This window comes from Danio rerio, chromosome 3, assembly GCF_052040795.2.
Source record: "Danio rerio strain M-AB ecotype USA chromosome 3, GRCz13ab, whole genome shotgun sequence".
In the NCBI taxonomy this organism is placed as follows: Eukaryota; Metazoa; Chordata; class Actinopteri; order Cypriniformes; family Danionidae; genus Danio; species Danio rerio.
The window spans coordinates 63,470,384-63,487,500 of NC_141023.1; the positions used below are offsets into that span (position 1 = coordinate 63,470,384).

The following is a 17,117-nucleotide window of genomic DNA, read 5'->3' on the forward strand; positions in this document are numbered from 1 at the left end:
ATATTATTAGCCCCAAGAGACAGTCCTAACCTTCCACCACCACCCAATCACAATGCACCTGCCCCTTACGACTCCCCCTGTAGGTGGTGGGCCCGCAGGAGGATGTTCCCACGTCATTCCTTTGGGCTAAGCCCAACCTGGCAACCAGGCGCTCGCATACAAGCCCCAGCCCCAAGCCTGGCCCCAGGGTGGGGCCCTGGCTGCGGCAGATGTCACGGTCCTCGATGTTAATAAGTTCATAAGGGGTTTTTGAACCGCACTTAGTCTGACCTGTCACCTGTTCCTTGTAAAACCCTACCAGGTTCATTAGCCCCTGACAACATAGCTCTCGATTTAGCGGTAAATCTACATTCCTACTCTCACCTATGGTGACAAGCTTTGTGTCATGACCGAAAAGACAAGATCTCGGGTACAAGCAGCTGAAATGAGTTTGATTTAAATGACCCCATAATTTATTAATTCTCATTATTCTCATTAGTACCCCATAATTGACTTATCTTCGTAAACACAGTTGGACTCGTTATAAAATGTATCCTGGCTCTTCCATGATGTGTATTCTGCTTGTTAAGTGTGATGTCATGTGAAGTGGCTTCCAGGTCCAAACGCTCTATCAAACTGTATGGGGAGACTCATCAAATGGTAATAATAAACGTTTACAAAGCAATGTCATACCTTCGAACATATCCATGCCTATATGTGATGGCCAAGTGACATCAAAATATTGATGTTTTTGATGGAATAAGTCCAGAGACTTTTATGTACACCATGATATTATATAAAATTCACTTTAATGTGTGATATGACTAAAAAGTGGCCATAAACGAATTTTCTCAATTCAAATGAGTAGCGGATTGGACCCAGAAACAGCATTTCATACATCACAACTTAACAAGCAGATGGTGTTGCATAGTGACTTTTATTTTGAAGCTTATTAAAAGCACATAAAGCCATCCTAAGATTAATTTGTAGTGGAAGCTCCAGGAGTTGACATATCTTGCTGAAACCACTAAATCAGACAGTTGTTTACACACAGAAGTCAATGAACAGGAAAACTAGTTAGCTTGGTGTTATTGAATAGGGTATATGCAGAAGGACTTTTATTTTTCAATAACCCAGTGAAAGTGCTTTCCATGAACTGAATGACATTACAAAAATCACTGCGTTTAATGTGTGTTTTCCTTAAAAGTCAATGATCTTGACTGCCTGATTGATATACAATATAAAGTGGGTTTCAGACTGTACAAGAAGCACTGCATTTAAATCCATTTTCCATACCATGTCTTTAAAATATGAACATTTATTTTACCCCAGTATTTTCAATGGAGTTTCTGTGCTTGCCTGCTGCTACTGACGGCGCTCGCATTTAAACAGTTTTTCATCTCGTTTTACGCTTGAACAACTACATGAATGCTTATGTCTCTTTAACTGATTGTATTTTAATTACATTACAACATCCATGCTGTAAATGGGACCGTACAAAATTGAAAATAGTCACATTATCCGTTCACCAGAAGTTTATCGGTATGGGAAAAAACACTAGCTGTACACATAACCTAGCACTTTATAGACTAGCTTACAATGGCGGATACATGTGTCTACTGATCTTATATCATGTGTATAACATGTCAGTGATTGGAGTTTATAATAAAAAATGTTTATGTTAACCCCCTGGCGACTTATGGGTTAGATTGACAACAGAGTTATGCAATTTTGAAAGCTTCAAAATAAAAGTATTACATAAAAGGTTACGATAAAGATGCCTTCTGAGACAAAACACTATGTTTTCACCAGGTTGACAAACCAAACTTTTCCAATATTCAGCAACAACTGCAGTGTTTGAAGGTCAAAGTAGATGAGGTTGTGTGTTGTGACAACAAGTAAAGAATGTCTGAAAGTTTGCAGACCAATAATCATCATGGGGCAGCTTTAAATAAAATCATAATGTCATGATAATCTTTCCTTGACAACTGCAAAATGACTTACAAAAATACTGCACAAAATACTAAACTGGCCGTCGTGTTTTCCAGTGCTGACTGAAACTGCATCCGCAGCATAAAGCATATACCAGAGTAGTTGGTGATTCATTCTGCAGTGGCGACCCCTGTAAGCCAGGGATTAAGCCAGCCTCAACCTCTGAGACTGCAGCTCTGCACAAGACTTTTGGCCAGGGGAGAAATTAAAATGGTCGTGCCGAACTGAGTCTGGTTCTCTCAAGGTTTTTTTTCTTCACTCTCCTATCGGTGAAGTTTTTTTTCCCTCTCCGCTGTCGCCACTGGCTTGCATGGTTCAGGATCTGTAAAGCTACGCATCGATGAATTTGCTCTTCAGTGTTTGGACTCTCAATAATGATTTCAAACCACACTGAACTGAGCTAAACTGAACTGAACTTAAACACTAAAAACTGAACTACCCTGATCCAGTTACTATGACCATTTATGTGAAGCTGCTTTGACGCAATCTACATTGTAAAAGCGCTATACAAATAAAGCTGAATTGAATTGAATTGAAAATGGAAAATGAATAAATAAATGGCCGGAATACAGAAATCGGGCAATTGGGTAAAAGTACAAGTACCCTAATAAAATATTACTCTAGTATTAAAGTGTAAAGTACATGTTTTATTAATTTACTTCAGGTTTTTTTGCAAGAAAATGTTCAAGTATGATGATAAGTCAACTAAAATATTCCTGTTTTTGTTGGAAATTAGATTATTTTACTTTCCCAATCGGCAGATTAATTAGCTCGTTTTAATAAAATAAATCACTTAAAATTGACTTGAATAGAGCTGGGGTGCCCAAACTTTTCCTTATGAAAGCCCAAAAACCAAACTTGATGGAGGCTTGTGGGGCGAAGGCAAATATAGGTGAGGTAATTTACCATGGGTGATTTCCTAATTTATGTTATGTTTAAACATGACTATAAAAAATTGCTTTATATTAACTAATACAGTATTTTTTTTTAACATTTTATAATGAACTTATTAGAGAGAAAACAAAACAATCTCATTCATAACAGAATTACACTAGTCTTTGCCCTGATTTGCTTGCCGATGCCGTCTGCATTGTCCTCTATCTGTCGAGTGACTGTATTTACATTTTTTTAAAATCTGATTAATTTACAACATTCAATTATAACATTTAATTTCAGTTTGCTTTTTTTAAGCTTAGCAATAAAACAAACAAATAAGGTTGCGTCAAATTAGAAATCACGATCTCTATGTTAAAATCATTTGCCCCAATCCTATTCTTCCCCAATACTCACTCTCCTCTCAGATGGGATGGTGGGCCAAATCAAAGGTTACAGCTTTGGCCCGCTGGCCCTACTTTGGGCATCTCTGCTTTAGAGGTTATTTGCTTGTCTAGAAAATCCTTCTTGATTTAAGATTCTTTAGATATGTGGGCTAAAATCAAGACAAAACTAAGTGAGTCAATTAATTGTTAATAGTGAAAACATGAAATCTGAAAATGCTCAAAAACTGAATGAACTCCTCATATATTCATAAAGGACAGGACTCAAAATGTAATATCCATTCAATGCACACATTTTAAAAGACACTTGTCTTTTGATTTGTACCAAACAGAGTGCTGCAATTTGGATAATGAAATAACTGAGCGCATCTAGACAAAGGACACAGCGGTGTGTCTGAACACACATCACATCCAGACACAAGCTCATCACATATTGTACTGAACAAACATGTAAACATTGAAATGAACAATGTGTAAAAATCTAGTCTAAAAACATGAATGCATTATATCAACTGCAGTATAATACACCATATCAGAGTACTAATGCATTTATTTGACTATCCAGCAACACCCTGTCCAAACAGTGTCATGTAAAAACACTGAATGTCCACCTTTTACCCTTGAGCTCTGTGTGAGTGCGTGCATGTGGATGTCCATGTGCTCGACTAGGTATCCGTGTGTGCAAAACACCAACAGTGAATAAATAAATAATACATATATATATCTATGGCATCTACATGACAGCCCGTGTGACTGACATGGCTTGACTTTGCTGTATACCCGCCTCACAGCAGCTCGAGATGTGTTTTTGCCAGGCTATTGTTCTTCAGTGTTTCCTATGCAGATGACAGTGATGGCCTCAGCTGCATTTCAAGATGTCAATATTACAAGAAAACGATTGGATTATGCTGTGTGTGTAAAGCAAGCCAATGCACACACTCCCAATCATGTGTGTTATTATTATCTTATAATGCATATGGGAGATGTGGTGGATAATAAACCTGCAATGCATGCAAATATTTTAATAAACGCTGGTAGTCTTCGGTTATTGCATATGATATTTACAAATGCGAATTGAGATGAGGATTAATAAGCAGGTTTGATTAATAGCTTACCTTTCAATGAAGAAATGATGCGCAATCCCTGACTGTCATTCCGTAGTGCTTATTAAAGTGAATTATTCGGACATCATCAACAATTTCATCTGTCCAGTCTGTTATTTTGCTCGGAGCCTGGATGAAACGCTGTTGACTCCTGTGCACACCGCGGGTGAGCGGCTGTCAGATCCTCTGCTGTTCCTCTATTGTCTCTCCGTTGGTTGTGTTGGTCTGTAATGACACCGCTGACCCAGCCCACAACCACATTGACCAATTAGAGAGCAGAATGAGAGAGCGCTGGAACAGCCCACTGCAAAGATCAACCAATCAGAGCGCAAAGTGAGACACCGCTCTTCCAGCAGCGGCCAATCAGAGGAGAGAGCGATGGATCGCTGGAGTCAGGACTTTCTGTCTCCGTACAGATTTTTCTGTTTCCCTGAGGAGCTTGAAGATTCTGGAGGAGCCGCAGACACACACAGGTGAAGACTTTCAGCTCGTGACATCAGGAAAACTGTAAAACGGTGCATTTATATAATGATTTTCACTTAGAGTAGAGTAAATCAAGCTCTATTAGTAGTAATGCAATATTTATAGTCCATCTATCTCGACATTTGGGCTTTAGTCATTTCAAATATGTCAAATTCTAGTTTAACAAGACTTATTAAAAGACTGTGGGCTACTTAAATTAGCAAGGAACTCAAAATTTACTGTATTATAATAAATAAACACACATCAGGGGAACTTCAGGGAAAACAAATAGATTCATTCATTCATTCATTTTCTTTTCGGCTTAGTCTCTTAATTAATCCAGGGTCAGCGGAATGAACCGCCAACTTATCCAGCACGTTTTTACGCAGCGGATGCCCTTCCAGCTGCAACCCATCACTGGGAAACATCCACACACACTCACTCACACTCATACAATACAGACAAGCCTATCCAATTCACCTGTAGCGCATGTCTTTGGACTGTGGGGGAAAACGGAGCACCCGGAGGAAACCCACGCGAAGGCAGGGAGAACATGCAAACTCCACACAATCGCCAACTGACCCAGCCGATGCTGGAACCAGCGACCTTCTTGCTGTGAGATCTAGAGCTGATTCTCTGACACCAGAAGCAGACGACAAGCTTCTGCAGAGATTAAATGCAAGTATACGCTATGGTTGCTAGAAAGGCATTAAAAATGCTGCTTTAATGACTTTAACAGAGAGAATGTAATCATGTCCTGCACTGTCTGTGTTTATGTGTGTACCTTGTATTCCTCACATCGTCGAGACCAATTGTCCCCACAAGTACAGTGATACCAGTAATTTTTGACATTGTCTGGACATGTTTTTGATCCCCATGAGGAAAACGGCTCATAGCTCACAGAGACTGAAGTATTGTAAAGTAATATAACAATGCAGATTGTGTCCTGTGAGGGTGGTGTTTAGGGGTAGGGTTGATGTAGGGGGAGAAAATATACAGTTTTTATTGTATAACATTATTATAGCTATAAGAAGTCCCCATAAAGATGTACAAATGTGTGTGTGCATCATAAAATTCACACAGTCAGCTTATGTCAAGCCTCATAACAGTCCATGCTGAGACACGTGTGCAAAACCCAGATAGCAGAATTGATTAAATATTGATCTAATAGTGATTCATTATTGATTTCTATGTAAAGTAAGTAATTTAGGTTGAACATATATTGATTTCATGTCCATCTTGATCTATTATTCATCACTGAGATAACCTCATGTCAGGGTGAGAGTCAGATCAATCAATCTGAGGTTTTGGTGCATTGATGGGACCCACATTCCTATTAAAGCTCCTTCAGTCAATGATGGAGACAATGCTGATATGAAAGCTGTTCATAAATGTGCAGGTAGCAACTTGTATTTACGTCTTTAATGTTTTGGTGTTACAACCATTGCACTCCAAGTGGGACTCCTTTTCAGCCCTGGAGTTTCAAGCCAGACCGGCCCACCTCAGTTCACGACTGATTATATTAAAATAAGGTCATTTCCAATTCAGTTTCTAATGACACTATCACGTCTTTTTCAAGAAAACAGCGGCTTTAGAACTTGAAATGTTCCAACAACCCAAACAGAATTATATGTCTTAACAATAAAAATGAAAAAAAAATATATATATATTGAATAGGTAAGGATCGAACTCAGGTCCTGATGTGTCGTGGCACAACTTGCTGACCACTGGACCACAATAGCACTGTTGTTACAAATTGGTCTATTGACGTCTTAATCTTTTTCTCCCCTTTCTAGATTTCTGACCCATTTATGTCAGATTTATAAGTGAATCATCTGATTTTCATTGAGCAGGTGTAATATTCATTAATATTAATTATTCAAATTCTTATATTCACTAAGGTGCCGCTGTTTGGGGTCGAATAATAGTTACGTTTAATCATTACCCTGCAGGCTGCGTTTTGCTCATGGGGCTGCGAGAAACTAAATAAAAAGAGTGGAGCTGCGTCAAAATAATGAATAAAAAGAGTGAGGCTATGGTCAAATACATGAATAAATGAAAAAAGTGCGACTGCTGAGAGTGCAAGCAGCTAGGGACACCAGCCCTCGGGGCCAAAAAGCGGACCGGCCCACCTGGAATTCTCCCGGTCCTCCCGATTAGCCAATCCGGACACCAAATACATTCCCGGAGGTATGTGTTTTTTTTTTTTTTTTTTAGCAGTTGTTAATATGGTGAATCCACCAGAGGCCACTGTGTATGCTTTTTGAGGGCACACATTTCTGTCACGAGTGCCAGTCATGCCTGCTCTTCCTGTGTAAATCCACCAGAGGTCGCTGTCGGTTGACTGACCGACTGACCAACCAACCAATATCCCAACCCACTCCCTTCCTTAAACCCATTCGACAGTGTTTTCAAAAGCAATCCAGAAAAAGAACAGCCCTCACCTGATTATTACCATGTTTTCATATTTTACCACATTCTTATTTACCTCATGATTTATTCAATTCAATTCATCTTTATTTCTCTAGAATACAATGTAGATTGTGTCAAAGCACACTGCAAAAAATGCTTTTCTTACTTAGATTTGTTGTCTTGTTGTCCAAATATCTAAATATTCCTAAATCAAGAAGAATTTTCTAGACAAGCAAAACATATTGTCTTGTTTTGAGAAATAATATGCCAAAATTAAGTGAGTTTTTCCTTAAAACAAGCAAAATAATCTGCCAATGGGGTAAGCAAAATAATTTTAAGCCTGGTTTATACTTCTGCGTCAAGTGACCGGCGCAACTCACGGCGCAGGCAACGCGCGCAGCTGTGCATTTATACTTCTGCGTGCTGTCTCCGTTGGTCTGCATTAACACTTCAGAAACGCTAGTGGGCAGTGAGGTGTAAATGTTCCTCTGTGTCGAGTTTCTTCGCTTATGTTTTGCTATTCTGAACACTTCCTGGATGTACAAGTGACTCAAACTCGCTCATTTTGAGGCAGGAACCGGCGGACGTGCAACAACTTTAACTATGAGGTAAACACAAAACAAAACTTTCCATCCGGAGCTCCTTCACGGACTCCACACTTGTAAACAATCGCTCGCGCCATTCCCGCGGCTCTCGGTCCCGCCCAGACTCGTCGGGGCTAGCAAGCCGACCAATCACAGAGCTTGCGCGACGCGTTGTTGCGACGTGTAGTTACAATTTTTGAGAGGTGCACGTCAGTGACGGCGACGGCCACGGCGATGGGCTATGCGTCAGCGCCGTAGCCTACGCCGGTGTTTGACGCAGAAGTATAAATGCACAGCTGCGCGCGTTGCCTGCGCCGTGAGTTGCGCCGGTCACTTGACGCAGAAGTATAAACCAGGCTTAAAATTATTTTGCTTACCCCATTGGCAGATTATTTTGCTTGTTTTAAGGAAAAACTCGCTTAATATTGGCGTATTATTTCTTAAAATAAGACAATATGTTTTGCTTGTCTAGAAAAGGCTTCTTGATATAAGATATTTTAGATATTTGCACTAGAAATAAGTCAAAAAATCTAAGCAAGAAAAGCATTTTTTGCAGTGCAGCTTCACATAGAAGATAAACTGAAACAGTGTCAGTTCAGTTTTCACGGTTTAAGTTCAGCTCTGTTTAGCTCAGTTCAGTGTGGTTTAATAATCACTACTGAGAGTCCAAACAGAGAAAATCCATCGATGAGCAGCTCTAAAAGTCCCAAAACCAGTGGCGACAGCGGCAAGGAAAAAAAAACTTCACCAATTGGTGAAAGGCCCAGAGGAACCCTCAGTGAACCAAGAGTGCTATGAGACACACGTTTAATTGTTTTTTCTTTTTTGATCTATTTCTTATCTTATATTTCGATCATTCACTGATGCATTTGTATCGTTTTTTTCTTATAATCAGCTTTAATTCCTCGAACACCAGCATTAAACCTCCGACTTCACTAATAGGTCAAGAATAGGAGGTTGGAAATGTGCAGCTACTGTTTGAGATGAGATTTATCCAAATTTTAATACCTGCCGAGGACCATCTAGTTTTTTTATTATGTCCTCCTGATGCAGAAAACAGTGAAATTCAATAGTGTGTTTAAACTTTGACTGTACATATGAATAATGTCATGAATCAGGCAGATTAAAACATTTTATTTGATAATGAGAAACATGAATACAGTCAAGTGTCTCATTGATTAGTCCTTTGATTGTCTAGAGCCCCCAGTCTGGGAGGTTGTAAGCACAGTTTAATAATAAAGCACGGTTTATTAGCACTGAATGAATTTCAGTGAAATGTTTTAATGAGTTCCCCTGAGCTTCACCTGTTCACAGACGTGCTTTGGGAAGTGTCTCAGTAAAGCTCAGAGATCTGGAGATTGTGCTCACGCTGATGAAGATGTGAGTCTCCTGTGCCGTGTGCATGTGCAGCCCCAAACAGCAGTGCCATGTGAACGTGACATGAAGGCTGTGTGAAATCCTCCATTCTTCAGCTCTGATGAGGCTTTCTGTCTGTCTGTGTGCTGAACTGTCACATGGAGCACAAGGTGAGGCTGCGGCTGGACTGTATTGTTCAAAACACAATCAGTACTGTACTGTGTACAAAGCCAGACCGCTGCTCATTTCAGAATCTTTTCTATCCGACTCACCTCACCTTCATCACAAATCGTTCACGTTATCTCTACATAAAATGATTTAGTTTACTTATTTTCATTGATAAACTTGTGGATTTAATGTAATACAACATATATTAATGTGATTGTTTCAGCTCATTTTAAACAAGTCACTTAAAACAAAAGTAGCAGCAATGTTTTTTTTTTTAAGTGTACATTTTGTACAACCTATAGACCAGGGATGGGCAAACTTGATCCTCGAGGGCCGGTGTCCCTGCAGAGTTTTGTTCCAACACTAGTCAAACACACCTGAACAACCTAATCAGTGCCTTCAAGATCACTAGAAAGACAGGTGTGTTTGATTAGGGTTGGAGCAAAACTATGCTGGCCACCAGCCCTCCAAGTTCGAGTTTGCCTATCCCTGACCTAGGCTCATTCTAAGTACCCCTATATACATTTCTGGAGAGCACCAAATACGTCCTAGGAGGCAAGGTTTTTTTTTTGCAGTTTTTGTTTTCGCAAATCCACCAGAGGCCGCTCTGTGTGCTTTTTAAGGTCTCGAATTTCCAACATAGACTCATTCTGAAAATGTAGCCCTATATACGTTTCTGGAGATTACAAGTTAAGTAGCCAGAGCTATGTATGGCTGCAATTCATCTTCAAAGCTAACGCTATACACCGTTCCTTTTTGCACTTACCAGCTATCCGCTTACCTCTGTATGGATAACTTTCCTGCTGTTACCAGTTTGTTCGGTAGCTCGACACGTATGTCGGCAGACTTGAAACAAAAAGCAGAGTTGACAATGGCAATGGGATTTGTGTCTGGTGAAGAAGAGTTCCAGAAAGCAGGTAAAACAAAAACAAAATCCAAAAAATAAAATAAACAAGTAAATAACAGGGTGAAAATGTGGTAAAATCTGAAAACCTAGTAAAAAAACTAAGGGACTTTTCATATTCAGAATTGCTTTTTAAAATACTGTGGTAGGGTTAAGGAAAGGGGGTGGGTGGGTCAATCTGTCATTTTTAAATTGCTATTGGTTGGGTTTAGAGAAGGGTGGGGTGATTGGCCTCTGGTGGATTTGCGTGCAAAAAAACAGCAGGTGCGAATGGCACTTGCCAGAGAAATTTGAGAGCTGAAAAAGTGTACACAGCGGCCTCTGGTGTATTCATTCAATTTTATTTTGGCTCAGTCCCTTTATTAATCTGGGGTTGCAACAGTGCAATGAACCGCCAATTTATTCAGCACATCTTTTGCACAGTGAATGCCCTTGCAGCTGCAACCCATCTTTGGGAAACATCCATACAAACTCATACATTCATAAACAATGGAAAATTTAGCTTATCCGAATTATCTATACCGCATTTCTTTGGACTTGTGGGGGAAACCGGAGCACTTGGAGGAAACCCACGTGAACACAAGGAGAACATGCAAACTCCACACAGAAATGTCAACGGATCTAGCCAAGACTCAAACCTGCTATCTACTGCGCCACCATGACACCTCTGGTGGATTAGCGAAAAACAAAAACTGGAGCTCCAGGCACGTCCCTGCTGAAAAATCCAGCTTAAACCAGCCTAGGCTGGTTGGCTGGTTTTAGTTGGTTGACCAGGCTGGTCTTAGAGGGGTTTTGGCAATTTCCAGGCTGGTTTCCATCAATTTCCAGGCTGGTCTTAGCTGGTCAGGCTGGAAAATGACCAGCTAAATTCAGCTAAAACCAGCTTGACCAGCCTGGTTTAAGCTGGACATTGCTGGTTTTGGCTGGGCTCCCAGCCTGGCTAAGCTGGTCAAGCTGGTTTTAGCTGGTCATCTTCCAGCCTGACCAGCTAAGACCAGGCTGGAAATGGCTGGAAACCAGCCTGGAAATGGCCAAAACCCCTCTAAAACCAGCCTGGTCGACCAGCTAAAACCAGCCAACCAGCCTAGGCTAGTTTAAGCTGTTTTTTTCAGCAGGGGTATTTGCCGGTCTTCAGATATAAGGGTACGTTTTCAGAATGAGCCTGTGTTGCAAATTTCTCTCGCGAGTGCCATTCATGCCTGCTGTTCTCGTGTAAATCCACCAGAGGCCACTGTTGACTAACTGACCAATCAACTGACCCACCCTCCTCCTTCCCCAAACCCAACCAATAGTGTTTTCAAAAGCACCGACTGACCCACCCACCTCCCTAAACCCAACCAAGAGTTTTAAAAAGCAATCCAGAAAAACAAACCCACTGCACCATTGTGGCGCCCCCCACATTTGGAGGAATACTTCACTAAATGAATTTCAGTGTATGTCATATGAGTAGCCTTGAAAGTCGGTTAAATTACAGATCAAGTCATGCCTGTGTGTGTATCTCTGAGCATCACTGTTGTTAACTGTTTCCATCCTCAGTTGTGAAATTATTGTATGCGCAAAATGAGTTACTGCATAGAATATTTGTGAATAAAACACCATTTTATTCACGAAACACCATTATATATGTAACCCACTCACTCTATGCATGCTCGCATAGAGGTAAAGTTGGTTTAATATTTGCAAATTCGTTCATTTAGAAGTCTCTATACTGTTTACCATGTTACTTTGAATATTTGATTAGAATAAGCATGCCAGTATGACTTGAAATCAACATTAACACTGTTTATTTGACCGTGAGCAATGTTGTACTTTGATAGTCATTGGCTGCTAATATAATATAAGATTTCGCTACCTAGAGTTTGCAAATAATACTTTTATGAAGTTATATGATTGAGGGGAAAGTCTGAATCTGCAAATGTAAAACAAACTTTGCCTCTATTTTGCTCGCTGGCCTGGCCCCACCGCTGCTACTCTGTGTTGTTGCATGTGTTTGTGGGGTGGTAAACGGGAGATGCAGGCAAAGAGAGGTTCGCGATCATAACTCAACCATTTATTTGACAGAAGGGCACCTATCAGTGTTGATAACACAAACTCGGTTGTCTCAATACAATAAAAGATCTCAAAAACAATCACTATTATTAACTACTGCTGCTTATATTGTAACACAATGGCTTTGCATGAGCTGTACCTCTCCTTAACCACTTTATAACAAAAATAAAAAATAATACAACCTTTTAAATCTTCATATAACTCTGCATTTGATCTTTAACAGTTTAGTACACAGAATATCTCATTAAACAGAACTTTTGAGCATTAACAACAAAGATGTATTTCAGATGAGGATCCCACGATCATGAACACGTCTTACCTATCAGTGCTGATAACACAAACTGAGGAAAATATGGTGCACTACACATTGTTCAACACTACAGTATGCCAAGAGGCTCAAACAAAACAAGGAACTTCAATACAACAAAAATACAACAGTGTCATGGCGACATCTTGTGGACAAAACAAACACTGGCCTACATATACACTTGCGCAAAGCATACAACCACAAATCAGAACAGGTTGGGACATTATAGAAAAAGAAAAACATGGTTTCTAAATTTATGTTGACACGTATTTCAATGCAAACAATACAGCAAACATTATTTACAGTGTTCCTCATGATTTAAATATTACTTTTGTCTATTAACACATTCTAATTTTGATTCTTGCAACACATTTAAAAAAAGCTGTAGCAGTAAAGCATTTACCACTTTGTAGTGTTGCCATTCCTTTTCTCAACACTTAAAAGATGTTTAGGGACTAAAGAAACCAAGTGATGAAGTGTTACAGGTGTAAATATGTCCCATTCTTCCTGCAAACAAGTCTTAAGGTGGGCAACAGCACAGGGTCTTCATTGCCGCATTTTGCGCTTCACACATTCTCTATTAGACACAGGTTTAGAGTGCAGGCAGGCCAGTTGAGTTCCTTTATCCTCTTCCTCTGCAGCCAGGACTTTGTAATGTGTGCAGAATGTGGTTTTGCATTGTCTTGTTGAAATATGCATGGGCGTCCCTTGGAGAATAAGGCACCATATTGTGCTCCAAAATCTCAATGTACTGTTCAGCATTAATGGTGCATCACAGAACTGCAAGTTACCTCTGACAAGGGCACTGACACAACTTCATACCATGACAGACCCTGGCTTTTGGACGTGTTGTTTGTAACAGTCTGGATGATACTTTTCTTCTTTAATCCAGAGCCCACGGTTTCTATTTCTCCCAAAAAATTCCTGAAATACTGATTCATCTGACCACAGTACATGTTTCTACAGTGTGATAGACCATCCCAGATACCTCTGAGCACAAGTTGACGGTGCTTCTGGACACTGTAAACATACTGTAGGGCTTCCTTTTGGCACAGTACAGTTTTCACTGCCATTTGTGGCATCAACTTTGTTTCAAAGTACTTGGCAAAGGTTTGCCAAAGTAGTCCTGATCTCATGTGGTGATCTCGCTTATAGATTGTTACATGTATTTATTTCTGTTATTTTGTCGCCCTCTAGTGTTTTGTTGCTGTTTGTGTTTTTGATTAAGTCGATTCCTTTACACCTGTGGATCAATGACCGCCAGCGTTATCAGAGCTCATGCTGCAGCACTTCAGTGACGCGGAGTTGTGCTCCATTCTGTGTTCAGCCTAAGTTTGTTGTGTTTTCTCCCCACACTTTGTTTACTTTTAGGTTGTTTTGTTAATAAAACCCCTCAATCGATCCATTTGTGTTTTCCCTCAGTTATGTGACTGTGGTCGTAACATTAACTGAATGAAGATTCTTGATGCAGTGCTGCTTGAGGGTTTGGAGATCACAGTAGTTCAGCTTAGACTTGTGCCCTTGTCTTTTATGCACTGAAATTTCTCCAGATTCTTTGAATCTTTTAATGATGTTCTGCACTGTTGAAGGTGAAATATCCAAATGTCCTCCCCTCTTACTTTTAGGAACATTGTGTTTAAACATTTCAATAATGTTCTCATATTTGTTGGTGTAACCCCACCAGTCCTACACCACCCAATCCGCTCCGAGCTGGGATCGAACCGGCGACCTTCCGCATGGAAGTCAGTCGCTCTAACAAGAAGGCTAAAGACCATGGCCTCTAGCATCTGCGCTAGAGCACCTTTAGAGGTCAGAAGAGCGAGGTTTACCTGCAGAGGTTACACTCACTCCCCTAAACCTCACTCCTATCCGGTTCACAGCACCAATCTAACCCCATCGGGTCATACGCCACCCAACCCGCTCTGACCTGGTATCAAACCGGGGACCTTCCGCATAGGAGTCAGTTGCTCAAACTAGGAGGCATGGCCTCTGTCGCTAGAGCACCTTTAGAGGGCAGAGGAGAGAGGTTTACCTGCACAGCACCTACTAGCTGGCTTCCGTTACATTGGCAAACTGGCGATCCTCAGCCTATCTTTACTTCCAAAGGACTAGACCTTCTTCTTCTTCCTGGTGTTTAATTGGCGGTTGACATTCCTAAATAGAGTATTACCGTCACCTACTGTGGGTTATGGATCAGGGACTCATTTCTTTACCTCTAGACTCTTTAAAACCTGAACCTTCCATGTTGCTGCATGTTCAGCTCCTCCATCAACAGCTCAGGTCCTTCAAAGCCGAGACAGAGAAAGATAGTAGAAGAGAGGGGAAATTTACATTCTATATCCTAGGTATTAACTGAGTTATTTTTAAGAATTGTATCAATTAGATACAATGTGTTATATATTCATCATTGATCTGTAGATCATTAATTAATATATTTCTTTCCTCTGTGTATTTATTGCAGCTATGATTACATGTCTACTGTCTCTCTCTGCATCCATCACACAACCCTGTTGAATGTTTTCCTGTCATGTGTAATGTAGAGTTCAGCCTTGTATGTCCTTAATCTTGAAAGAATACAGTCCTGCTTCCTGCTCCCACATGATTTCAAAATCTGCCCTACCCTTGGCTTTATAACATTTAAGTGTCTGCGTTCTTGTTCATTGTCCCAACTTATTTGCCAAACTTTGTGTATTCCCTCTTTAATTATTTATTTATGTTCAGCCCTACTGTACTGGATTTGCATTTCTATCCTCTCTTTTGCCATTACTGTTTTAGCTAACCTATCTGCTGCTTCATTGCCCTCAACTCCTGAATGTGCTGGTACCCATACAAAGGTCTAGACCAGGGGTCTCAAACTCAATTTACATGGGGGCCGCAGGAGGCAAAGTCTGGGTGAGGCTGGGCCGCATAAGGGATTTCACACAAAAAAGTCCTCAAATGTCATTATTAACAGTTTTAATTATTTCTTCTAAACATGAAGTGTCCTGAACATTAATAGAACATTGAGTGAAGATTATGAACAGTTCTTCTGAACATGGCATCTTTTGCCTACTTCTTGCTGCCAGAGACTTGACAGCGCTTCTTCTCACAAATCTGAACCACATTTGGCTTTAGAGCGGAAGCAGTTGAGACCCTCAGTATGGCTTGAAGATGATCATCATTAAGTCTATACCTGTACTTTGACTTATTGAAGTCCTAGGGAAAAAAGTGGGGGAACTCACTCAAAACTTCCATTCCCTCACCTAAAAAAAGGCGTATACATGTATAAATAAAACACCCCCACCCCACTCCAGTCACATCAGTCTGTACCAGTCTGTATCTACCTATAATATCAATATATATAAGATGCAGGGCAGGCACGTGCACACATAGGGCTCAACCTGTGCCGAGCACATGCCCTTTTTAGTCTTGCATAGAAAGTGCCCTTCCAAAATGATCAAAAGTGCCCCCGCGACGCGACACACCCTCGGTCCCGCCCTTCAATAGGCGCGCATTAACACCGCTCTTGAGTACGCGCGCGACTACACAGCTGATCAGAACGCGCGCGACAACGCGCATTGAGTGACAAGCGCGCTGTGTACGGATAGAATCAGCGGAGCGGGGAGCGCTCTCTCTCACCGCTCCGCTGATTCTGTCAGAGTACAGCGGTCGGCGCGGGCCACAAAATATTGCACTGAGGGCCGCAAATGGCCCGCGGGCCGCGAGTTTGAGACCCCTGGTCTAGACCAAGGGTGGCCAACCCTGTTCCTGGAGAGCCACCTTCCTGCAGATTTCAGTAGCAACCCATATCAAACACACCTGCCTGTAATTATCACGTGGTGTTCAGGTCCTAATTAATTGGTTCAGATGTGTTTGATATGGGTAGCAACTGAAATCTGCAGGAAGGTGGCTCTCCAGGAACAGGGTTGGCCATCCCTGCTCTAGTGAATAAGATGCTCCTCTGAATGGCAGACGACACACAAAAACTAACTGTGATGTTTTCTTCTGTTCGGAGTCATCACATGGTGTCTGTTGTAGGAAACAACAGCATCAATATTCAGCATCAAAGCTGAGCTGCCAGCAGAATTATTAAACAGCATTTCAGAAAGTGTGAGAGATCATATTGTCCTGTGTAGAAGATTATCTTGATTCAGTATAATGTTCTGATTATGCACATTCATAAGGGAAAACTACTCTTCTGTATGTATAATTCAGATGACTGTGTAAAGGATTGATGCCATTTAAACGATTTAAACACATAAGCATAAAACAAAACTGTTCAGAAGCTGGAAAAACACAACAGCTATTGATTATCCTCTTAGAAATGATACTGTATATGGCTTAAAAATGTCATGCCGGCTTCAAAACCTGTCCAGAGCAGTTTATTCTGCTCAGAATCATTCGACAGCACCTGTCCTCTCCTCCTGGTGTTCACAGTGGAAATAAAACACCTCTTGAGTTTCCTCTGATGGATCTGATGAATGTAAATGTTGCATAACTCTGTCTTGGCACGCGAGTGACAGAAGAACAGAGGAAGAGTTTTCT

The 17,117-nt window shown here is 40.8% G+C and overlaps 2 protein-coding genes across 5 annotated transcripts in view; both read right to left on the reverse strand.

The window, feature by feature from the left end:
• unm_sa1261 (un-named sa1261) overlaps positions 1-4,553 on the reverse strand; it is a 40,270-nt gene extending 35,717 nt beyond the window's left edge. The window contains exon 1 of the mRNA XM_087245306.1: positions 4,364-4,553. The gene's annotated coding sequence lies outside the window, so the exon portion shown is untranslated. The remainder of the gene's footprint in view (positions 1-4,363) is intronic.
• Positions 4,554-15,531: 10,978 nt separating this feature from the next.
• Positions 15,532-17,117, reverse strand: part of LOC137490780 (NLR family CARD domain-containing protein 3) — a 39,159-nt gene continuing 37,573 nt past the window's right edge. For all 4 annotated transcript variants that reach the window (XM_087245261.1, XM_087245260.1, XM_087245259.1 and 1 more), the window contains one exon: positions 15,532-17,117. This exon is cut by the window's right edge and continues 4,010 nt beyond it. The gene's annotated coding sequence lies outside the window, so the exon portion shown is untranslated.